This window comes from Haliaeetus albicilla, chromosome Z, assembly GCF_947461875.1.
Source record: "Haliaeetus albicilla chromosome Z, bHalAlb1.1, whole genome shotgun sequence".
Classification (NCBI taxonomy): Eukaryota; Metazoa; Chordata; class Aves; order Accipitriformes; family Accipitridae; genus Haliaeetus; species Haliaeetus albicilla.
The window spans coordinates 38,521,840-38,547,879 of NC_091516.1; the positions used below are offsets into that span (position 1 = coordinate 38,521,840).

The window sequence follows — 26,040 nt, forward strand, 5'->3', positions numbered from 1 at the left end:
CTTCTAAATATTTTGCCAAATATTATTTATGGATGTTCTAGAATTTTCTCCTTCTTCCTGTTTTTGGCCAGTCTCTCTCGGCCTTATAAAGGTCCAGGCCAGCCCAAAGTTACAATCTGTAACTGAATTGCAGGTGAAGAATCAGATTCTTCCATAATTTTACTTGTCTTTTGTATTTTTACACACTGTGTCTTCCTTTTCTATAGAAGGCAGTGTTAGCAGATAATGCAAATACCTACCTACATCTTCCTGTTGCAACAGACAACTACTGAACACAATAAATCTTTTAGTACAAGACAGTTCAAAAAATAAAGCCACCGTCTGAAAATCTGGGTTTCTACTGGTACCCATTTATTTGTACAGAATGAGGTATTCCTCAGCAATCTGATTTACAGGATCTGCATCCTCCAGTATCTCAGTTCCACTGGCATTGCATCTACATATGAGAAGCATCCACAGCAAGTAATATTATCCTCTGAAATAAAAAGTTTCTAAAAAATCATTGCAACGTCTCTGAGTATACAGTATATTTTCTAAGAATCTATACCCATTATTTGCAAATCAATCTTAATTTAAAACATGTCATTTTAGTAAAGCAGTGTTTAAGGTCATTTGGGAGGGATCTAGATTATTTCAAAAGAGAGAGAAATGTCAGATAAACTTTTTTGTGATCTCACTTCCCCCAAATTTCCAACATCATGTCTAACAAGAGTTAAAAAGCAATGGAATTTTGTAGCCTACCATGAAAAAAAATTAAGTTTAATTAGGTTAATTCTATATCACTTAGGTAGCAGATATCATGACTTCTGTATGGAAACAAGGCAGTTATTCATCTTGTTCATAGATGAGTCTCTGGCTATAGTTGTAGAAAATACTCATTTTAGGGATACACAACTAAGCTGCTTGAGCAACCTAAATTCTTCGCTGTAATTGTGACTGTGTTACATGGGTTTTAGCTAGCAAATAATCTTGTTCTTTTGCACTCTCAACCAATACAAGCCATGCCACGTTAGCATGGCATCATTCCTAAAATAATATACACTGCTTCACAGCAGGGCTTACTAACTTGGGCTCTGTGATGTTCTAATGGCAGTTAAATGGCTCTTGTTGGCTCAGGCTCTGGGAAGAGCTTGCTCGTGGCTGTTGTAGCATACCATTTAGTAATACCTCATGTAGTAAACTTATTAATTAATGTAACTAACTGCATGGGTGGTCTTTTTTAAATTTTATTTTTGAGATAAGAAATAGAGTGGAGCGACAGGTAGCAGAGTATTTTGCCTGTTCTTTAGCCTGAATTCTGAGTAACCTGGACTTTAATATTTTTTTAAGATAATTGCAGATCCTGACTTTTGTTCATGTTTAAACTAATACGTATGTCTTCTGTTGGTGTCCGCACAATAATTCTTTTCTGTTTCAAAATCTTTATTCTAACTGCTGTGTGTATCTTTGCAATTGCAGTTGATGTCCCTGGGGTTCCTCAATGTTGCTGCCTCTCAGATTGGCTTCCTTGGGGGTCCAAGCTGAAATAGTCCAAGGAAACCAATCTGTTTAACTCTGCACTGAAGGAGGACTCATAAAATTGATTATTTCATGGTAGGTGGAAAGCCTATAGACAATAACTGCTTAAGCAATAGTCAATAAACTTCATTAAGCTAATGGCTCATTAGTCTTCCCCTGAGATGTCCTGTCGTCATATTCACAAGTCTGTTTTAAGGTGTTTTTTAGGTATATCAGAAAATCTTATCCTTTTTGTTCATTAATTTTTCAATTTATCTTTTTTCTCTGTCTTCATTATTAAAAAATTCTGTTTGTTTCCATGTCTGGGTATGTTTCTTCTCATCACATGGCTTTATCTAGAAACGGTAGTTTTACACCGAAAGAAAGGGAAAAAATAATAAGTTTCTAAGTCAGGTTGTTTTATGGAAAATATTGGCATGTTTCCATGTTGGTAGTTCTAAAATTATGAAGTGGTAATTACAGAATAAATTCACCCGCATTCACAGACCCTTACTTAAATCCTTTCTAAATCTGACAGAAGATGTGCTTAAATGGTACAAAATGTGATCACCCAAGCCTCTGCACTGGCATTTAATTTAAATGTGTACAGTGCAACCTCCAGAGAAATTACACAATTCTCATTTCTAATATTTTTTCTGTTGTTGAGATACTTTGTGCCCAATTTTCTGTCTTCTAGTCAGGAGAGTTTGAATTACAAAAGAAATGGTGAACAGCCAACTACTCTCAGTGTGCCATATTGTGATTTGAACATGAGACGATGTGATGACCTTGCCGTTATATGAAAATAATACACAAAGTTATTTAAGCTGTCAACCTAGCTGTGGTTGAACAGTATCTACCACATACTCAGACTCATATTCTAATTATAAAATAAGTTTCCAGGAGTCTATTCCTTCACGCCTCTATCACACTCATCTGTCATTTGCTAAGTCTCTGAAACATTCCAGACTTGACGTTGTCCCGTTTTCTGTTTCTGTTTCTCTCTATTACTTTTCTACTGGCAGCTTTCATATGCCACATGATGTTTTGTACCTCATTGAAAAGTCGGGGTGTTTCATAAGTACAGTTTCCTGGATTGTAGCATCCTTATTACTTTAAATTAGACCTTACAGAGCAGCTCTTCAAGTTAAATCATACAGTAATTCATAACCCAAGATTAAAAAAAAAAATCCCTTCAATTAGCTGGTAAAAGGAAGGATTCTCCTATAAAACTATGTATAACCAGGGCAGTAAAACTGTGGAAAGTGCCTGCAGTAGCGCAGTTACTTTCTGCTTCAGTTTGCAAGTCAACATTTTACAAAATGAAAGAAAACAGAGCTCACACATTATAAATTAGCCTCATTATGACACAGATGAGAATTCATTAAAAAAAAATCTATACTTGAATTTTTGTATTTCTTTATATAGTAGTCAAAATGTCACCAGTAGAAAGAATGAAATAAAATCCTTCTAAGGATGATTCAGAGCAGGGATATCCTTTCCATTTATTAGAAAGGGAGCTTCCCAGTGTAAGTTTGCCTAAAAGTGTGTGCTGGGATAAATTTAAGGCTTGCCATCAGTATGAGGTGGTTTTGACAGTTGTAAGTGTGTTCTTTTAGACTGTACTAAAATGTCACATTCTCATAGCCCTACAAAGTTTTGTTGCTTTTATGAACAGAGAAGTGGTCATTTACTTTGCTTGGAGGGAAATTAGCCACAAACCCCTCTGTATTAGAAGAAGCTAATGAAGATTTTAGCATTGGGATTAAGAATTATTATTTAATTTCTTTCTTTGAATTTGTTTCTCCTTCTATAAAGCATTTCTCAAAACTTATATCATGCTTCATACCAGAGAATTTTCATCAAATTAGTTTCATATCTTGAGCTAAAAGTTTTTAAATATTCTTCTAAAAATTAAAAAAAAAAGATTGCTTACTCAAATCTTCTTTTATTTTTGTGCCTAAGGCTCAGAAAATAAATGCAGTAAATGCATTTAAAATGCATCGGTTTATAAAATTGAAAACCTTCAAATTCATCATGCAGCTATAGATTTTATATTTTTATATATGCATTTTTAATACACACTCCCTTTTCAATTTGGGGGATTAAAAAGAACAAATATTTTACACCATTTTGGGGAGACTCATGTAAACGAAAGCTATACTGAAATCGCATTTGTCAGCTTAAATAATTGAGTATGAAATGAAAGAAACTACTGAATTACACAGGATTATCTTGGTTTATTCTGCTGTCTCATATCAGCAAATCTGAAATACAATTCTGTAAAAAGCAATATCATACAAGGATTTGCACAGAATCAAGCAGCCTATGCTAGAAAAAGTAATGTGAGATTTAAAATTACTTGGTCACAGAGACACTGCAAAGATGGGGAATCTCATTTGGCTCAAATGAGACCTTAGTACTCAGTTCAAATTGTGGAGCAGAGACAGAGAAGATACCAAGATGGAAGAGCAAAGTTAGCTGTAGTTGGACAACAAGTTAATATAATGAATTAGAATAATTTATGAAACAGTTTGAAAAACACCATTTTGAGGTTGATTAGAAGGTCAGTTTAAGTATAAAGCTAGGGAATGATCTGAAAGATGAAGCTGATACAGTGGTATTTACTGGACAGACAGAACTGTCTGGCTGTGATACTTCAGTACCCCTGAAGTTGAGATAACAAGGATTTATAAAGACTATAAAGAGGGAATAGCAACAGTCCAGATAAGAAGTGATTAATGCGTGACTGAGGATTTCAGCAAATGAAAGGTCATTATAAGACCAAATGCAGGCAATGTTCCATAGGTGGAAAAGTTACAAAAAAAAAAAAAAAAAAAGTTTCTTGAAAGACCAAGATTATTCATAGGGCTTTCTTTTATCTAAATATGAAAATTGAGAAGAATGAAGACAGTTATGTATTTTAGGACTATGTTGTTTAAGCAGGACAGCTTGAAATAAAATCATTATGGAATACTCAATTTCTTGTATGACAGAGCTACTTTTCTCTTTTTACACTCCTACCTCATATGAAATGCTTATTAAGTTTTCCTTAAAGAACACCACTGTGTCTGATTGTCCATGAACAAAAACTACAAAGTGAGAAAATAATTGCTTCTATACAGCTACTGTTCTCTTAATGAGTTTTTGTTTAAAGGACAGAATATGCAGCATTCACTCTCAAATTGTGATAGGCAAGTCATTATGGTTTGCAGAAACTCTGAACCTTCAACCTCAAAACCCTTACTCAGAAATGTAAGACTTGACTGCTCTACCCACTAAATAGCATTTAGTTTTATATTTTCTTTACAAAATGCAATAGTATATTCTACCAGCCTCATACATACCTAACAGAGTACTGAAGAAGAAATGACATTATTTAGGCCAAATCCACTTACAGAACTACACTGGACTTCTCTGAAATTGTACAAAAATGACGGGAATTATTTAAAAATGCTGAAATGCTGCACTTTTTTAGTTCTGATTAACAAATATATTTTATGCAGGCCCAGTTATCCCATACAGCAATAACAAAAAAACCCAAACAAGTAATGTTATCAAAATTGTGTAATCTTCACAGTTTGGAAAAGCAAAGTAAAGATGAATAGCCAACAACTGACTGGCTATAAGGTTAATCCCTTTTTTTGATAAAACGATAGGACTCTAGAGGGAAAAGTATCCAGTGGCAGGGAGGTAACATTAGAAAAATGTAGAAATCATATAATGATATCTAAATTCAGGGAGTTAGCAAACCAGCAAAACCAAGCGATTCAGAAAAGAAAAACCACATTATCTAAATAATTGAAATTAGTCATAGGACTACTTGTAAATCCTTGTTTTATTAGACAGACATATAAACCTACCATCTGATGTACATTAATATACTTGCCAGTCAGTTTATATGGATTTTTAAGATAGATATTAGTACTAGCTGGTACTCAAAAATGCATACCTCAATTAATCTATCACAATTACTTTTGATATAGGTGGGAGCTTTTCTTGAATAAACTGCAATTTTAAGCATCTTCATCAACAGGCAAACGGGAAATGAATGCTAGCACATATATGCTTGTGTACAGTCATATACAACAGTATGCAGGATCAGGTCCTTGGACTGTAAGTCCTTTGGGGCAGGGAACTTCTTTCCGTTTGCATGTTGGCAGCATCTAACCAATAATGCCATTAATAATAAAAGAAATGGAGAGGGTAGATTACAGCTTCCCCATGCAATTTTCAATATTTTGCTCTTTAATCTACCATATGACGTTTTGTTATCATTATCATGATCATTGTCAGAAAGTAATGAGGTTTCTGGACTAGTGCACCTTCCTAAAAATGAAGATGCAGATTCACCAGTTCAGCTGGTGGGAGCCCATGCAAGACACACTGCCTTGGCTCTGGGTGAGCTGCCATGGTGGGGAAGCTGGCCAGAGTTTCTTGAATGTGACCCTTAAGAGAAGACCCTTGAGCGCTCAGTGTTGTGTGTAGCAGTGTATTAAACCCTAAGTCTTCCATTTTATTTTCAGCTTGCTATTTCTTTTCTTTTTATTTAATGAAATAATCATATGAAAAAAGAAACAAAATCTATCTTGCTGGTAACTTGTAACTACTGCTATTATAATTCCATCCAGCCATTTTTGGCATCACCTTTGAAACAGTAATATTAACCCAGCATACCAGTTCTTGTATAAACCACCATGTAGACTCTGACAATATGTGGTTTATTTTAACTTGGTTATTTTGTCTGGCAGTGTTATTCAACCATTGTGTTCAATGAGATAAAATTTGCCTTTGACAATAAACCCGAATCACACACAGTACTATATCTTTCATATTGCAAAACAAGAGGAAAAATCCTAAAGGTATCATATTAACATGAAACCCTTTGCTGTCACATTATCATCTTGCCCTTCTGTCAGCTGAATTGACTGACACTGTTCAGAGAGGGTTATGTCCCAGAAACCTCAGTTCAAGGCATGATATCCTACCACACTGGAGTGAAAGACAGTGACTGCAGTGTCTAGTAGCTTTTATGTAATAATTATGCCAGTGGTAGGAACAAATCAGATGCAAACATCCCTATCATCGTACATAAGCCAGACAGACCTCATAACAAATGTTTCCTTGCCCTCTGCCTCAGCATTCAGCTCCAGAATAACTCTCACTAGGCTGTGAGTAAAGGCTACAGCAGGATGTGTTTCAGCATCCTCCGCGGTCCCTAGCCAATTACGGAGCCAGTGCCTCTGACTTTGGGTACACACTGAAGAAGGTACTGCACGCTCCCTGACCGATACCAGTATGACTTTACCTCTTAGAAAATTCAGTGAAGCTATTAAGCACTCAGCTCCTTGCAGAATATGGTCCTGCATCTGTTTAAAACAAGATGGTTTCAATCAAAACACTTGATGACAACTGTCCAAAGAATTTTTTCTTCAACAGGCTGACTGACTACCTGAAGTGGAAGTTGCCAGTACAAAATGTACTACATTTTAGTTCATGAATAAACATTAAGGGGAACTGCCAATTAAAAAAAAAAAAATTATAGTGAAGCTCCTCTCCCCTTTCCTCTCCTTCCTGCCATCCTCTCAGTGTCATTGTCATCAGTTTACTGTTTGTCCCGCTGTTTTATATACCATGTGATAACCATGACAAGAAGTTCAAGCTCTACCCAGTCCTTCTTGGCTCATGATCATAGAAAACCTCCATGAAGGAGGGAAAAAATGACTTCCAAAGATTAGCATTACCACTTTACAGACACTCTGAGCAAAACCACGAGCCAGGACCCACAGGCCACTGAAAGGTGTTGCAAAGTGAAAATTTGGATGATTGTCTTTTGCATGATTTTAAGTAAAACATTCATTTCCTCTGACATGGTTGCCGAACTGCAGCTTTGTTTACACAGGATTCTTTGAAGCACTCACTGCTACTCTCTATTTTTTTAATCTTTGTTCAGTTTCAGCTTTGTTCATTAAAAAACCATCAATGAACTATTGTGTTTGAATTCTGACTTAAACAGGCCACTTGGGGGTACTGTGCTGTAAAGCCAACAGAGCAAGCAACATAAAAAAGGCAGACATAATCTCATTCACAGCCCAAATTTGCAGAAGGACACCTGGAATATAAATGTGTCTGGATAGGACTGGGATTTTTGTGATTAATTGCCAGCTGTTGTCCGTAGGAGATAGAACTATGCCGAGAAACCAGGAGAAAGTGTTCCTTGGGGCCTCTGCTGCTCGCCTTCAAATGAACTGGGGCGGGAAGGAGCACAGTGAAACTCACAAGCAGAAATAGATCTTTTCACAGGAAAAAAGAGCCCAATATTGATACACTATTTATTTGCTCCCTTATCGTGGCTATTCTCAACTAAGGGTTTATGCAAGATCGAAGCCTGGCTTAATTACCCATGTTTTTCCGCAGCTTCCTTTTAGAAAGCATACCTTGCCTAACCATAAATTCAACTAAGAATCATAAGCTGTGCTATTTAAACATATAAATGTGGTAAATGTCTGCTGAGCTGCAACTTATGGAGTATTGTCAGCAAAAACAATAATTTGCTTAAACTGTCAATTCAAAATAGCCTAAAAAGTAACAGATAGTAACTGGCAACATTAAAGCAGTAACAAACTTTGATATGTTGTTTTGATGAATTTAATAAACATAGAAATAGTAAAATTGCTTAATATTTTACAGATCTATAGTGCTTCTCATTCAAAGGTACCAACTTTATACTGTGGCAAGATAGATAACTGTGAGATTTCAGAATTATCCAATTTCTTAGATGTATAAAAAGAAGTTGATACATTACATCAAGTCATATGCTGAATCATAAAACCCAGAAAGTAAATCCTACAAATACTTCAAGAACAGATCTATCATTTTCTGTTGAGCTTTTCATAAAATAATTTTTTAAAAAAGAATGTTTCTCTGATTGTGCATTTACAGGAACTAATGAGTACAGATTTCAAAAGCAACCAGATGTTTTAAGAAAATAAATCCTATATCTAGTAGTGACTTACTTACCTAAGAGAATGGGATATAAGTTCCTAAGTAGTAGTTTCTTGAAAATGGGCATTTCATTTTGATGCTTTTCAATATTTTAGGCAATAGTTTCAACTGTGTAATGTGCTGAGTACCATCCCTTTTGAAAACAAACTCAGACTCTCTTGGGTTAAATACTTAACACTTTTTCATGTGTGGAGCTTCAGCAACTGCATAATAAAAATCATGCACCCTATTAACTTGCAGTTTTCTCTAACGTGATGTAAGAATGTAAAACTGGAAAGGTCCTCTTGGAATATTAAGTCTAGCCCCTTTTTACTGCAAATAATCTTGTTATGTCCTCTCTTCCATAAACATGTAAACTTCCACGTAAAATTAACTTGTTTCTTTTTATCTGTCTAGGAAGGTTCTTCCAAAATCTTATTCCTTGAATTCTTAGAAATCTAATTTCCAGTCTGTGTTTACTCATAACAAGTTCACACTCATTTTGTTTTCCTGCATGTATCCTTTCCCCTCATCAGTCTTCCTGTTGTATTGATAGAGGTCAACAGCTGGTTTTTTTTAAGTCACATTGGATGTATAAAAGATGTTTTAGAAACATCCTTAGAATGATGTTAAACTTCAGAAAGATGTTTAAAGGCCAGCTATTGCAGATACTGAAGCTCTGAAAACTACTTTAGTTTCAGATTTATGGACCTTACCTAATTAGAATCAACATCAGTTTACAAGTGCAGGGAAAAAAAAGAGATTTCTTTGCTGAATCACTGAGTAGATCATTCTGATTAATCTTTTTAATCTAAAAAATTCAAAAGGGCAAGTTTTTCAATGATTTTTCAATGAGTTGTCATTTCTGTTTATTTTATCAGTTATTGCTAGATTCTGTGATTTAGAGGAAATTTGTCTTCACTGAGTTACTTATTTCTTAACCTGTTGTTTACAAATATGTGTGTTTTCTGGTTTTTGTTCTTTTTTCTGTACACACATCCATAATTCCTCCCACAGGATTTTTCATTTAATTATGAAATTAATTTGTACTCTGAGACTATGAATACATTAGAATCTTACTTTTCCTTTCTTGAAAGACCAGAGTTTTATCCTATACCAGCTTAAAAATATAAAGTTTTTTTGTTTCAGTCAGTGGTTGGCTAAATGAATGGCTTCCAACAAGCCTCTAGTGTAAAATCTCAGGTCTACAGAAAATCTTAGAATGGATTGTCCTTCCTATTTTCTAAATCATGGGAGCACACAGCAGGATAAAATTTGCTTCATTTTTTTGTATTTCCCTTTTTCATATGAAAGCCTTTTTTTTCTTTTTTTTTCTTTTTTCTTTTTTTTTTCCAAAAAATGTACCCATCCATTCTGTCAGTAATATATGATATGGCCATGCCATGTCAATTCTATAACCCTCTCTATCTGAACTAAAAGTGCTTCAAGAATCATCACAATGACTTGTGCATCTCACAGTCTCACACAGACTGGGGAAAACGTAACAGATAAAGCTGTTTAGAGCAAATTTATCTTGTCATCACAGAACTTTTAATAACTATTTGCAGAAGAAGTTGTATCACTTAATTATTTCATTGATTGTCATTAATATTGTCAGACAGTAGATGTTAAAAAAAATCTTACAACAATACTGCTTGTTCAGGTCATGAATTTGAACAAAAACATGATTCTGTGTCCTGGTTCCATGGAAATTAATTAAGGCACTGTTAAAGGAAATAAAAGCAATCAACCATTCCCTTTTCCGTCTGTAAAAGTTTAAAATTGGTACAGCTTTTTCTAATATTTGTTTCACTGAAATACTTTGTACAAAGACAACTAACAATTAAGAGACATGTGGAAAATCAGACAACCTATACTGAAATGATTTTCTAAGCACTTTACAGTGACAGCTGAAAAAGAGGGAGATTTCAGCATAAAGTGGATAATCTGACTGAAGGTATGCAAAGTTGGCAAGCCAGATAACTGGGCAGGCTCGACATATTGGCAGTTTTGCAAAAAATTGTACTGAGCAGTTTATGTTTATGATAATGCAGAAATATTTTAGAGTTTTTTTCAAGCAGAATAAGCCTGGGACTTATGCTCGAAGTCTCTCTTATTTTGAAGTTATAGGTAGTAGTGTGGCCTCGTGTTGGACATGCGTAGTAGCCATAAAAGTGTTAGACATAAGTACAATGCTTTAGGGGAAGATTGTTCATGGCTTGGCTTGTCCCTACAGTCAACAAAACTGTCTTTAACAGGAAAGCGGAAATGGATTTTGAAAGCAGACTGAGGTTTGCTGTTTAGCAATAGTGTCCCATTAAAAGAGGGTGACGTAGAAAGGCAAGAAAGTCTGAGAACTCACATTGCCTTGGAATAGGGGGGAGTAGAAGGAGGACTTAAAGGTAGGGAAAGACTGAATTGTGTGAGACTTGTAGGGCATTTTTAGTAGGGAAAACTGAGATTTTAAAGAGATTAAAGGTTAGAGATGCGTAAAATATATGCCAGAAACAGACAAAGAGCACATACTTTAAAAACTATTTTTAAAAACTACCATCATTTTACTGATATTTTATACAAATAATTTATTCATAAGTTTTCAGAAAACCAAATCATTGTATCCATACACTACATGCATATGGTCTGAACAAATGAAAGGAAAATACTTGTGATGGTTTGACATACGCTTTCTAAATAAGTAAACCTAACATGCAGGGCCAGAGCTCTGCAATAAGGTCTCCATTTCTAGCTACACGTACTTGCTTGCTCTTACATTATACCTAACACTGCCCACTACTGAACAAAGCAGAATGCTTGCAGTGTTGTGCTTAACTGGTATTACAGATGGCAAATTCCTTTTGCGGTTCAAAACATTCCTTTTACAACCAAAATGCCATCTTTCCCGAGGGCTGGAAGGGTTATGAGGAGCATAAGTCTGCTGCCGTCTCCTGGCAGGCTGGGCCACAGCAGACCATGATGAAACAAGTTGCCTCCAGCAAGACAACAGGAATTAATGGAAAGCCCCACAGGGGAGTCCTAATACGTACCCACATGCTGTAAACCAAAGGTATTTCATTACTCCATTTATTGAGCTGATGGGAAGAAGGCAACCAGACATGCAGTCAAGGAGGGTGGCTGAATACCCATAGTAACAGAGCAGGGCTTGGATTAACTCAAGAGTGAGCGAATCTGATGAAATCACATGTCCCCACCAGGTTGAGGAGAGCTGGTTGGTCCCTTTTTGCTTGGTTTGGTTTGGACTCGTGCTAACTGTAATGGTAAACTGCTGCCGTGCTCTACTGAAGTGGTCAGCATCCCTTCAGAGATGGCAGTTTGTCATCTGTTTAAGATAAAGGCTGCATAAAGCATTGCTTGGGTTTGATTACTCTGCATTTGATATAGGGTGGGTATAGCTTTCATCAAAAAATTCCCAACTCTGGGAAATTTTAGGCAGATTTCCTAGTTCTGTGATGGTGTGGTAGCCACATATGAGTCACTAGGAGATTACTGTAGTTTTACCCCAACACAGACCAGGAAGCGAAGACTTTCAGGTCTCACTGGTAGGTTGCATTTCCCAGTGGAAGGTTCAGGGACTGCAGTTCCCAGGACGTGCCCTGCCTCTGCTGTGCATCTGGACAGAGCTGACAGCATGGGGCACACAGAGAACACGTCTGCCTCAGGCTGCCTTGCCATACAGCTTGTACCACCACAGCTGCAATCATATAGTGGTCTCAGGTTGGAATTTCATTTCTTTCAGAAGGGAAATTCAGCAGGGAGTTTTTCTTTCTTTCTTTCTTTCTTTCTTTTTTTTTTTAAACTCAACTTTACAATGCACTTCCCTTTTCTGAGACAAACACAATGTAATGTAAAGTCTCTCGAACTTGTCTTTCAAGACAGAGGCAGTGAAAGCAATTGAGTAGATTGTGCTGCATGCCTTTATTATTTTACAAGTTATGTTCTGCAGTTGTCTATATAGGAAACAATGTATTTGCATACAGTTTCTAGCATTCTATATAGAATATAATGTTAATTTGATTGCACTGGGTATGCGTTTCTCAGAATTAACATGGGTAATTACTCTTTCAATATCTTTGCAGTAATAAATGCATGTGCTTGTACAATCAGTTGTGTCACCTTGCCCAAAGGCAGTTCCCTAGGAACAACTTCGCTAAATTTTTTGTGGTACTGTTGCGTAGTGACCAGGAATACAAATCACACTTTGAAAAGGCTGAGCAGCAGCAGCTACATTTGCTTCTTTGCTACATACTATAGATGCTTCTCTGTAACTAACACCACATGTCCTGGATTGAACCCCAATACAATTGCAGTCTTCTTAGCTCTAATGTAGAGAATGTGTTAATTCATCTTTTGTTTCTCAGTCAATAATGCTCATTTCTCCTTTAGCTTTTTGATCAGTTCTCAGGCACTTTGAAGATTTCTGTTTCTATTCTTTTACTGCTCTTAAGCTCCATATATAGTGTTTAATTCAAAGCAAAGAAACATGTCCAGCTTCCATACCACAGAGCTACCAAAAATAGATTCTCCACAGTATTTGCAGTCATACCCAGACTTCTACAATGCTGAAGCCAGCCACAGTTTAGCTGGCCATTTAAGGTAATTTTCTTCATCTATATTCATAAATTTTCAAAAGTTCGCTGAAAATTGATTTAAACATTGAGGCTAAGATATGGAAAATGCATTACTTAAGCACAATTCATCCCCCCTGTGCAAACAAAGTTGGTCCTTATAGCCTCCTCCCTCCCACCCCTGACAAGATCTGATGATCTCTGATACCAGATACTTGCACTGTTCAATCACTGGGTAGTATAAACTGGATCTGGAATAGGTGTATCTTGAATTAATTAGCTGGAGCATATAACTAGGTGTTTATGTAGTATTTCCCACAAAATTGTCACCTGTGGTCCTGGGTGCTTGTGTTTGTTCTCTTCTTGCATGGTGGTGGTGGGGTCTTACCCCATACATGTCTGTGATGCTGAGTTTATCACCGTCAGTATTGTTACCCTCATGACTTGATGATTGGGCTTAGTTCCTGGTGGCTATCCTTTGCTTTTAAGGTCAGACACTGCTGTCAATAAAAGCTTAAATAAAATGATGAATCTCTATACCAGGATGGGTGGCAGAGGACTGTGCCACAAATCTCAGAGTCTGGGGAAAATGTCAGGTTGGGGAAACTTGTTTCCATGGACATCAGTGTTTACACTCTACCTTGGTAAGGAAGCTAGCCAACAGAAGATTTCTGCTACGGAAAGAAATGCCAGGGTTATTTGAAAGCAGCCAGCCACAGACCTGTATTGTGCTGTTTCTAGCTATTTTGGTGTAAGTCAGCATCTCGCTATGATTCAGGGGGCAACGTGTGCCATGTGAGAAGGCATTTTGTCATACTAATTGCAGATGGTGCACCCAGAGAAGGTCACAACAAGCTTTCTTAACATGAGTTTCCTTATCCATGTCAGAACAGTCAATTGGATGTATATGTAGTATACTTTTGTTCTCCTGTTTGGCCACTCTTGTTTCTGTAAAGACAGGTACTTCTCCATTGCATTTTAGACTGAGTCACTGTATGACAGTGAATGCTTTAGCACCATCTGCATACGTTGCTTTGTCACTGGATACAACACTTAGGTAGAGAGCTTTTTGTAGTCAAAACAACACCAAGAAACCAAAATGTCCCTGATGCCGAGTCCCTCACCACCACTATAGTTATACTTGCTAATGGGTGAGTCTTTCCATTTTATCTGTTATACTTTAAACACAAATAATTTAATTTACTTTATTTTCAACGCTATCCTACAAAGAATTGCAGAAGAACAACCAAGGACTTGGTATGCTGGGGCACAGAAACAGAAGCACAATTTGGAGATTAGGGGAGGGGAAGCGTACATCTTCATTCAGCTTTGCTCCCTGAAGAAAGTAGTCATGGATTTGTGTGCCAAATGCTTCTGAAAAATTGTGAAAAAATAAATTCTGACAAAAAAAGTTGACTGTCCATCTAAATAGTGAAGTTGTGCCTAAGAAATATAATGATCTAGATTGCAGAGTAAAACAGCATGTAATTTAAATGACTAATCTCAAAGATAGAAGTTTAGTCTGAGTATCAGATTAATGCAACTACTCTACAATCAAGTCTGCAGTGTAGTAGGAAATATTCCCTTAATTCATATTGATAATGAAATATTAGGGAAAAGTATTTTTACTAAAGAATGTACATATTAAGAAAAAAACCTGCATCAATTCTTCATTGGAAGTAATCTGCCCAGCTCTTTTTCAAATTCCATTTTAAAAAAAGGATAACTGGGGGAAGTGATCTTGAAGTGGATTGTAGTAATAGTAACAGGAACAACTAGTTTCTCCCTTTTTAAAATCTTTTCTGTTTATGATTAAGGTAGTTTAAGTTTAGTGTATAGTGTCTGTTTTCTTTACAGTTGAAATTACATAACTGAGTCTCCATGGACCTAATGTTTATATAGCCTTTTACAATTTAAAAATCTATGTAACATACATGTTATTTGGTTTTAGGCTTAGTATTTTAGCAAAGATTATACAAATTCTATGCTGAATGGGGATGAAGATCCTAGGAAAGTGGTAAAGCTATTAGAGATAATTCTAAATGTCAAACAGTAGGATTTAACTAGGTGACAAATAAGACATTAAACAGGCCACAGTCTTTGCAGAGATCTTAAAATTACTTTGTAATGGAAGGAGGATTGCAGACATGAATCGAGTTCAAAGGCTTCTAATGGAAGCAGGGTGGGGGAGAGTCCTTAGTCAAAAAAAGTCTGTGTGGTATCTGATTTAACCCTTGAAAGGCAAAAGATCTGCACAAACTAAATAAAATAAAATAATTTTTTTAAAAAACCACCAAAACAACAACTAAAACCTAAAAAACCCCCCAGATACACATTTGAAACTGGCCATTTGGCTCCTTTTTTAGGATCGCTTATCCAGCCCCATTGCCTACAATATTTATATCAGTATCTTTCCACAATGCAATGCTCTTTATAAGATAAGCACAAACACGCAAACGCCCAAACCCACAACCTGAAACAATAATCTTTAAAAGAGGAGCTTGCATGCCATTTGGATCAGAACAGACAAGGAAAAAAAAACTCTAGAACAACAATATACCAATATACCTACTGCAATAGTGTGAAGTTCGATTTAATTTAGTGTACAGTTTCTGTTTTGAATTTGTAACCCCCAGTACTTTAATTACTATGAAACTAGCTCCACTGGGCTCAAAATTAGATAGCTATTAAAAAGTCAGAATTACTTCCAATATGGTTTTTTTATCCAGAAAAAACACAACTATAAAATCTTATGTCTCAGGAACTTTTAGTGTTGGGCTTTTAGTAATGACACTTCAAGGATGAAAAAGAGTTATCATTTTTCATCCCCTATTTCTAGATTGACAAGGATATAAGTATAGCTCCCAGTGGCTCAAGGGCAAATATTGCTTACTATGAACCACAAATCAGCTAATTATGTTACTCAATTCTGTGTGTGAAGGCATGGCATACAGAGGAGATACTCAAATTACAACTAATACAGTTATCATTTTATTGAAAGGAACAGAATGAAAATTATGTAAAAAGGTAAAAAAAAAAAAAACCAGAAAGCATTTTAACTTCTTTGGGAGAACAACAATTTCCAAGTTGTTTTCATCTAGAGTTAGAACTTTAAAAAATGGAAATAAGTTAAAACTAAGCATAGTTGATTTGTTTTCTTTTGCAAGCATCTCAAATGAGATTAATTAGCAGCTGGAATATGGGTGAGGAAGGAAAGGCATCCAAGTAAACTGGTCTTTGCAGATTATCACATAGATGTTATTACATAGAACCATGGAGTGACTGAGACTGGAAGGGACCTGTGGAGATCAACTAGTCCAACCCCCCTGCTCAAAGTAGGGGCAGCTGGAGCAGGTTGCTCAGGGCTGTGTCCAGTCAGGCTTTGCATATCTCCAAGGGTGGAGATATTACTAAATACTTCCACAGCTGCACATTTATATACAGACCTCCCCTTGAGGCATACCAGCAGCAGGTACGTACTCTTTCATTTATCATCTCAACTGATTCAAGAGCCTGCTAGGCTGACATTATACTTTTTCACCTACACCATTTTACGCACAGCAAGCCACATCACAGGAACTCCTGTTACTGAATACCTGGTTTCCACCTGAGCAGACAGCTCCACTGTACTCTTTGGCATCCATAATAGCTCTGTTAATCTTCACTTAAGAAAACTCAGGTCTTTATGAATATAGTATAAAATGCTTCTAATTTTGACTAAGGAGTCACTTGCAAACTCCAGAGTTCGGAATGCAGCACCTAGGGATGGCAAGAATCATGCATACCTTTGAGGGTAGGAAAGTGTTTCCTATTAATGGCAACAAGCTTCCAAAATAAACAGTTATTCCAAAGAAATCCTACTTCATTACAAGCATACTGAGAGCTTATGCAGACTTGCCTTGCTGTGGAGTTCATTGGGCAAAGTATTATAGCTAAATTATCTGTAGACTTTAGGTAAAGTTCATTAGGTAAAGTTCCACTTGTCAGCTTCAAGGACGAAATAATCAAATGAGAGAGTAAAGTGTTGGAGGGGACTCGCAGTGTCTTTTGTGAGACCTTTGCTAAAAGGTTACAGAGCAACCTCCTCCTGCAGATGCACTCAGATAATCTGTGCCAGAGATAACGTATCCATGGGACACTGACTAATACTTCAGAGAAAATTTTCTCCTTTTGAAAAAGTAAAGACTATAGCAGGTGTGAAATATTTTTTCATAGTATCCACAGTGAATATACTACAGGAAACGCAAGAAAAGCTTTAACTGTTTCCCTTCATCCTGATCACCTCCTCCTTGCTTGGAGTCAGAAGATTTGTGACATATATACATCTCTTGTTTCCTGGGCTGCAAGGGTAAAATGGAAGTGTCACATCCTTTCGAATGAAGTACATGTCACCCACGCAAGGAATTGCTCTTCTGACTCATATGGAGAAGAAAACAAGATGATGATCTTTACACCCATCTGTTTCTCCTGCATGTTTTATGTAGGCTGGTGCACTGTTGTCAGAAATCTTCCACTCCAAGAAGTGGAAGGATGATGATTTCTCCCATTTTCTCCCCTGAGTACTTTCAGGTTAAAACCTGAACTCATACTACTACATTTAGTCCAGAATAGGAAAAGAAAAACAAAAATCCAGAAAGACAAGATTTCTCCTGCAAAAATAAGAAATCGCAGTATTTCAACATGTAAACTTTTTGCAGAAAAAGGCAATTTTAGAAAAACCTCTTCATCTTATTTCTTAATTTTAGACCTGAATACCTTGTAGTAGTAAAAATAATATTTTTCTTGAAACTTTAAAAACAATTATTCAGTGGTCATTAGTTGGTATTTGTTTTCTTTCTATATTTTTCTTTTTTTTTTTTTTGTTACTGAAGCTTGTTTATTTAGTAATTACTTTTGGAAAAGTATGGGGGAAAAAAGGAAAGTTTGGAAAAAACACAACTTCAAATTAATCAAGTATGGTAAACTATAGGTAAACTATCCTACTATCATATATATTGGTCCAGAGGCAATGGAATTCTGTTTTAAGGATCAGAACTGTTTTTTTAAAAAGTACATTCAATTTTGTGTGAAAAAATAACTGGGCATATATTTGCACCACAAACTGTTTGCACCTCAACTGGTAACCGCACCCAACTGTAGCTGGATGCATAAAAGTTTTCATAATTGTCTGCCAATTTGTGGGGGATGCAGGTGATTCTGAATATCTGAATTGAAGTCCTTTGCAATTCTTTATCTTAATTATCTTGATGATCAAAATTGCACCAACAATTTCCAGAAGAAACTTTTATTAGTAATTGTTCTGAATTGAGGGCCATCGAACTGCCCTGCACATACCTGTAAGTTACATGCATACTATAAAATGGTCAAAGTAAACTGCGGTTAGTAATCTTTCCCATCCCTTACTCAGAGAGCCACTGAGTAATGTATCCATTTAGCAAATAGGTCATCAGATTGATTTTAAGTATTAAGTACAGTAAATACATAATTCTTAATTTGCCATTATGGAATTCTCATACTATTCTTTACACAAGTATAGATGTACAAGGGAAATACCTGGTCATCCATATTGGATCTGATTCTTAGCTGAAAGAAGCTGTACCTGTCATCATTTCTCAGTCTGCACTGAAGATTACAAACCAGGAACAGCGTCTTTGCACCCTACCTAAAAAAGCTGTATCACAGATCTTTAAACCTCATTATTTTTCATGGGATTTTGCTCATCTGTTTGCAAAAGAATCAACTATCATGAAACAAGTGATAGAAGATGACTGCATGGGTAACAGGTGAAGACAAAGGTGAAGTCACTACAGTTATGTAGTCATTCTGAGTTGGCTTAACTTACCAAAACTTAAAATGTTCTTTTCAAAAACTCTTAATACTGAAGACAGTGAGTGTTTTAGTATTGACCTCAGTGGAAGAAATTTATAAGACTTCTTGAAAGAAGGGATGAGAAGAGATTGAAAAGAAAGTCAAGGTATGCCAGATGGCACAAAGCAGAGGACCTACGCAGACCTCAAATATAAATGTCCTTGTTGAAAAGAAAAGAAAAAAAATGTTGCATCATTTCATGCTGAGAAATCAGATAATAATAAGAAAAGAATAATTGTCCCCATTCTTAGAGGTCCAAGATGACATTAGAGTCAGAGCAAAAATGTCAGAATACAGATCATACTTCTTGGATTCTTTTCAGTCTTATTTTATTTACTTGGAACCACTGAAACATCTAGTCCCAAGCAAGTTAATTTTCTTTTTTCTGTGTGGATTTTATTGGAGGACTGCAAAATTAAGCCCTGCTAACTGTTCTTAGATTTCTATACTTGCATTCTAACTCTGGAGCTTTCTCATGCTGTACAGGAAGTGGTAGAATACAAGTTCTTCTATTATTACTATTATTACTATCACAATCATTATTGTTGTTGTTATTGTTATTATCAATGTTGTTATTAATATTATTATTAAAATTTTTCATTAGTATTTATTAAGCAGCATTATGTTTCTTATTTGATGCTTTATTCAATATTTATTAACGTTTAGATTTACTGTCCCAGACACATTTTAATGACAATTTGAGTGATGTTATTAATTTCAATAGTTATTGTCATAGTTGTGATGTAGTAACTTTATTTACCTTAGCAATAGATATAGTCAAGGATGAAAAGTTAATTCTTCGTTTTGGCAAAACAATACTGCTTCTAAAGTTTTGGGAAAGGTGAAGGCTACAACAAGCAGACTGTGTAAGTCTGCGTAAGGTGAAAATAAAACATATCTGAGAAAGCAAAAAGTTTCTAAATCCCATAACATCTTCAGAGGTAAAAGTTCATCTTTGCAAAAATTTGTGTGAGGTAGATTTTTTTTTTGCATAAACTTGACCTAGTTGTTTTGCATCCTGCCAATAAGAAAAAGAATCAAAATAGAACCCCAGAGACAAAACCCCATTCAATTAGACCAGAACATTTCAAATACTCACAGGATAGACTGTACTATAATAAAGAAGTTTCGCAGGACTCAGAATGCATAATGATGCCCTACTACTATTAATCTTTTTTGACATTTATTAAATTCCCCCCACCTTCACCAAACTGTGTCAGACAGCCCCTACTTATTTCATGGTAGGTGCCTGGTAGTGAAATGCATGGATACAAGAGCCCAAAGCACTGAAATCTGGAGAAAAGGAGTTAAGAAAAAAAAAAAATTTCATGGTAGAAAATCTTCAAATTATACAGATATATTGCTGTTGTTTAATACATGGGTAAGTAGCTTACATAGAAATGTCCAGTTTATCCTGAAACTGGACAGAAAAATCTCCTCCACCTCCATCTCTCTAATTTTGCTAAGGAGTAGCAGTTTGTCAAACCTGAATTTCTAGTTATCCCAGTTATATGCCAGCCTGAAAACAATGAAACCTAGGTTCAAACTGTCTGGCAAATCTAGAGCTATTCCTGTACAGTCATTACTGAGAAAGATTTTGCTCTGATCGTGAAGGTTTGCTCAAAACCTGTGGACTAAGAACATTTATATTTGTAGCCCAGATTTTCATTATATCTGTTATGAAACGTTTGGGAAATCAACCATAAGTATAAATCCAATTAAAGAAACACACAGGGAACTCAAAGTCTGCTGGTTTTGACCAAAGAATCAGGCCCTCAGAAGTCCACTGGGTTTACACCTGTAGCTAAACAAATCATGAAGCAAACAAGTCGGTGGTGCAAAGTAGAAAGGATTGGGAGAAAACATAGTGGAAAGAATGAACAAAAATATAAAAGCTAAATAATGAGATACTTTTGAATACACAGATTTTTTTCTTCTCAAGTTCAAAAAATCTAAATATGGTTCAAATTTTCACTTGAAAATCAAATTTGTCTTGAACATCTATAAAAGAGACCTAAATTGCTTTTGCATAGGAAAACACCTATTACTTACAGTAATTAATATTTGTGCTGTTGGCCTGGTGTTTTGTGTATCAGTTTTAATAAAAAATCCATTTTCCATGGATAGAAGCCCTGAAAACAATGACTTACCATGGAAATATTGACACAATGCAAAACACAATAGCACCAGTTCTGCTTTTAGACATAAATGATTCATACTGCAATGAGTCACTGTTCTACATAGGGGACTTGATTTCCTGGCTCCATCACTGCTCAGTTTATATCCTAAAACGTTATACTTGAATGTTTGCCGTAATATTAACCTGCATAACTACATTTATTAATAAAGACTACCAGATTATATACAGAGCTACATAATTTTTTCTCCTGAGTCACAGATGTGGATAGCAATGCCATGCTTCATGAAAAGCCTCTCATTCTTGTACTTTTGAAGATTAGGTCAGTATGCCATATGGTTAACCTCAGGTTCCCTCAAGGAAAACACTCCTTTATGGTCAATATATCTAAAAAGCTGTAATTACTTGGCCTTAATTCTTTGGGATTATTTCAGTTGTACTCTCCTGTGCTTATTTGTTATTTCTTATGGTTTATTGAGAGCTGGTTGTTTGCCTGATGCTGTGCAGACATAAAGAAAGAGATTGAATAATGCATTTCTTTATTTCTAATGTTCCTTTTTTGTGCAATAGAGTATTCTAATTTTGAGGTTTCACATAGACACTTGTAACTCAAACTGAACTGGGAATTTATATACAGTTTTCCAGGGTGGCTGCATGCAGGCAGATATACAAAAGATGTTTATTTCAAGTAGACAAATAGCTTGTACTTTCATGAGCTGAAAAACGTATAACCAAAATATAAAGCATTTAAATTCCATAATCCCATGTTGTCCTGCTGTTACAAAGAAAGACAGCTTGTAACAAAACTCCACTTCTAAGTTAGAGGCATTTGACAATTTAGATTCACATGTTGAAGCTACAGCCCGTTTCTAGCCAGTTATCCAAATCCTTCCTGATTTTAAGCCAAAAGTCAACAGAATTAAATGAAGGAGGGATCTGGCCAAATAATTTGTGATGTAAAGTGATTTCTAGTATCTTATAAAAATGTTTTGGACCAACATGATGCTAACCAGCTAGTGCTTTATATGGTCAGAACTAACACCTATTAGCTTGCTGATGTACTACTATCTTTGCTTCAGGGCTTTCTAGGTGCAGCAGCCAGAAATTAGCATTTCTTTAAGCTAATAACTGGGCATCTTGCTGGATAAGGAAAACCACAGTGCAAACACATGATGGAAATTCAGCCATGCCTCTCTCAATAATATGAAGCATGGCAGTCATAGCTGTTCAGTTGTTCCTGCTCAGCATTACAACAGTAGGAAAAAGCTGATGAGGAGAAATGTTGCCACGTGGTGGATTATCTGTTCCTTGAAATCCTGAAATAAATGAATTATACTTTTCTCAGCATTTAGACCTTTCCTTAAGGAAAAAAAAAAAAAGCATCAGACACAGCCAAATGCGTCAGGCAGATGTGGCTGGAGAACCTACCTGAGGTGCCAGCTGGATTTGTACTAGCATTCTTGGAGAGGCTGAAGACACGAATGACTGCTTTGAATTTAATATATGTTATTTCCTGCCTGCTGGCGTTACTTACGGGACATTTGCTGTCCACTCTGCTGTGCCCTCCGAATGCTTTTTTTTTCCCTTCCCTTCATTTTTTTTCTTCATTTTTAATATGGACTTTTCATGAAATGAAACAAAAATATTAAATTGTTGCCTTAAACATTTGGCTCCAATCACTTAGTTCTTAACCAAAGACAGACAGCGGTTCACGGTAAAGAGTAAAGGCAAATGGTTAACACATTTTAAGATAGATTTTTGGCAATGAAAGAAATTTGTGAAATAGTTTCTGACTTCTTTTCTGAAACAGAGCTGCTTACTAGAACTATTAGAATGTTTCTGTGACACCATTGCTCTTGCGAAGCTTACTTGCAGCTCACTTTGTAATTATGTAATATGCGTCCTGCTGGTGACAAATAACATAGTTTATCCAAAAATCTTATTTATACAAACCAAATCAGTAAGCTTTACAGTAAAATTGGTGGGCTTGACCCTAATCTCAGTGGTCAAATACTCTGCTCCACCATCTACGAGTGAATTAACAAATGAGTGTTCTGTTGCCAAACTGCACTGGAAATAATGAGAACACAGAATTTGAGGTTCTTTATATGGACTATGTACATCAGATTATGAAGGTTACAGGATTAGTGCATTCATATGCAAGTATGCATATATAGAGAGAGATGCACATGCATGTGTGTTTTGGATGTGCGTGTCTGTTCCTGTAGCTTTTAGATAATTTTTGCTTCCTAACAGATATATTGTGCAGATAGTTTTGAGAACTATGGAAGCTAGCAAGTGAATATTGAACCCTGTGTTTTGTTTCATCATTGACAAAGGACAAATAATGCTATAGAGGCTTTGTTCTTGATTTTTTTTTTAATATTTATTTTATAAAATGGTTGAAACCCAGTGTTCTGTAGTCCTACACAGCCATATCTTTACTCCTGCATGTGCCTGCCCAGAACCCATCACGTTCCTATCTATCTTTTCTTGGCCTGACAGCCCAGCAAGAAACAGCATGCACTGTGGCTTGGTGAAAATCGCAGCTCTCCGTGAGCTGACTGCCCGGCTGGTTGCTGTTTCTTGGCTGTTGGGTGAGCCTAAACAGAACAACTCAACTCTGATGGATCAAACAAACAGCTCTGGAGCCTGAATGAGGCCCCTGGGCAATATTTTGTGCAGGCCAGTTGAAAGAGCTTAATATCTTTGAAAACTCAATGTCTTTGTCAAGTTTTGTTGAAACTGTCCAAGGGACTCCAGGGTACTAGTGAGAGAGACACAGACACACAGACAGCATGACTGCCTAAGCCTTGTTTCCTCAGGAAACCAGGCTAAAAATGTGCCTAGAGATATTTTTAATGTCCCAAACTGTTAAGCAGTCCTCAAGATGAAGAAAAAAAATACCTACATATTGTTTGGAGGAAGATTTCAGTGCATAAAATGCGAAGACAAGTAAAAATCCATTCAGTGCTATCTAAACCAATGATTTTGGATTGAAAAGGAGTGCCAGTGCTTTCCACAACTTGAATGAAATCAGCACCAGTAACTACAACAATTATAAATGGCTATTAATTATAAATGCTTATAAACCAATTCACAGCAATAGCATGTCTCTTGTTGAAGAGAGGTTATTCTTACTAGACCTGCTCAGAATGTCATCCTGTATAAATTCTGTCACATGTTGTGTTTTTGTTCTCTTCCAGAAATATTTACAGATGCCTTCCATTTCTACAAAAGTATCTGTACAGCACTCACTCTATAGTTTGTCTGATATTTTGTGCTTTTTGCTCATGACTTCTAGATCACATGCTATGTTTTCAGTTGAAGAGAAGGCTAATGTATCTTAAATATGAGATGCAAATTAGGAGGCATGGAGGAAACAATATTCTTTTTCATGTAAGAGTGACTCTCTCAAGAAGTGTTAATGCAAATATGCACCTCTTATCAAAGTACGACTGAAAACTGTCAAAAGATGGGGAGGGGTAGAGTTTAAGCATATTCTGAAGATACTACCTTATATCTTTGTAACTTTAAAAATGTGAAGAGTCCCATTGACATTAATGAAATCATCTACAAATTTAAAGCTACAGACCCGCTAAAGGAATAGAATTGAGGCCTATCTGATCAGCTCTACCTGGGAAACCATTCCTACCATGAACTAGTAACTAGATCAGTCCTTCTGGAATTGAAGTATAAGCTGTAGAAATAAGCCAGTCTGCTTTACCACCGGAAAAGAATTTATTCTCTTCCATTATATGTTTGCATTTCAGTAGGCACAAATGACTTTTCTTTCCCACAAGATGATCATTGAGAATAAGGTCGACACAGCACTACAACAACTCATTGCCAGAAAGGAGTAAATTAGCAGGCAAATTACCTTTTCCACACGGTCTCGATTTCAGTAGGGGCCAGCCTTGAGTGAGTCCTGTACCAGGATCTTGCAAGCTTGTAAAGAGGCCAAAGGCGAAAAGATCGGTTTGTGTGCTAATATAGAGATAGTGTGAATTCTATCCTGTGCCTGCCTGCTCTGGTCTGCAAGGCCAGCTTGTGCTTTCTCATGCATAATTTGGGGGATAGAAAACTCCAGGAACTATTCCGACTTTGAAGACTCCAGTGTGACTGTCCTGGTTTAGGAGATTTAGCTGCAGACACGAAAAGGAAAGTTTATATGTGTGGATTCAGCCCAGGCTTTGCTACTTGGCTTGGGAGCCAGAATATAGGCCCTAGTTTATTTTATTTAGCAATACAGACAAAGCCTCAGTGTCCACACCTGGGCACTTAATAGTGCCTGATAGTACTCAAGCCTGCTGTGGACAAGCTGGCATAGCAAAAATCAGTTTTTCTTCAGAGAGATAATTTCAAATGTAAAGGCAATACGGACATGTAGAAATATAATCACATAGTTCAGAAAAATTTGCAGGAGCAGGTAAGGGCTTGCAGAACAACCCAGCAATTCCCCTGGCCCCTGTAAATGTCCTGCCCTGGTCTGCAGGCTGCATGGATAGACTGCAACAGCAAATGTGCTGCAGGCACTGAGCCTGTAGATTCAGCCTGCACGGTGAAAACCGGCCACCTTATTTTGGAGCTAGTAGCTGTGCCTTTGGCTATTTCACAGCTCTGCTTGAGCAAAGCAGACAGAAATTCACTCAAATTTGCAGTGAAAACTGTATTACGTAGTATTACAGGGAAAGGTCATAGAACTCTTTAGAAACTGTGTCCCATCCCAAGCAGCCTGTAAAGAAATTTTTCTTTCCTTTATTATGTTTCAGTATTTGCATTTGATGAGAAGATTCACTTTCATGAGTCATTTCATTTTACTTTGAAATGAGTTTACGTTGGTATACATTCTTTGATAAGAATTCTCATGCATATGTAGGGGAATGCATAAGCAAAAAGGTGAAAATACCTTAAATTATTTAGTTAGCTGGTCTGTTAGGATATAGAATCACATATTTATCTGAGACTCCA

General features: G+C 36.3%; 1 long non-coding RNA gene across 2 annotated transcripts in view; it reads left to right on the plus strand.

The window, feature by feature from the left end:
- LOC138683971 (uncharacterized) overlaps positions 1-26,040 on the plus strand; it is an 84,279-nt gene that overhangs the window by 35,358 nt on the left and 22,881 nt on the right. For both annotated transcript variants that reach the window (XR_011323458.1, XR_011323459.1), the window contains exon 2: positions 1,459-1,593. This is a non-coding gene — a long non-coding RNA (uncharacterized lncRNA). The remainder of the gene's footprint in view (positions 1-1,458; positions 1,594-26,040) is intronic.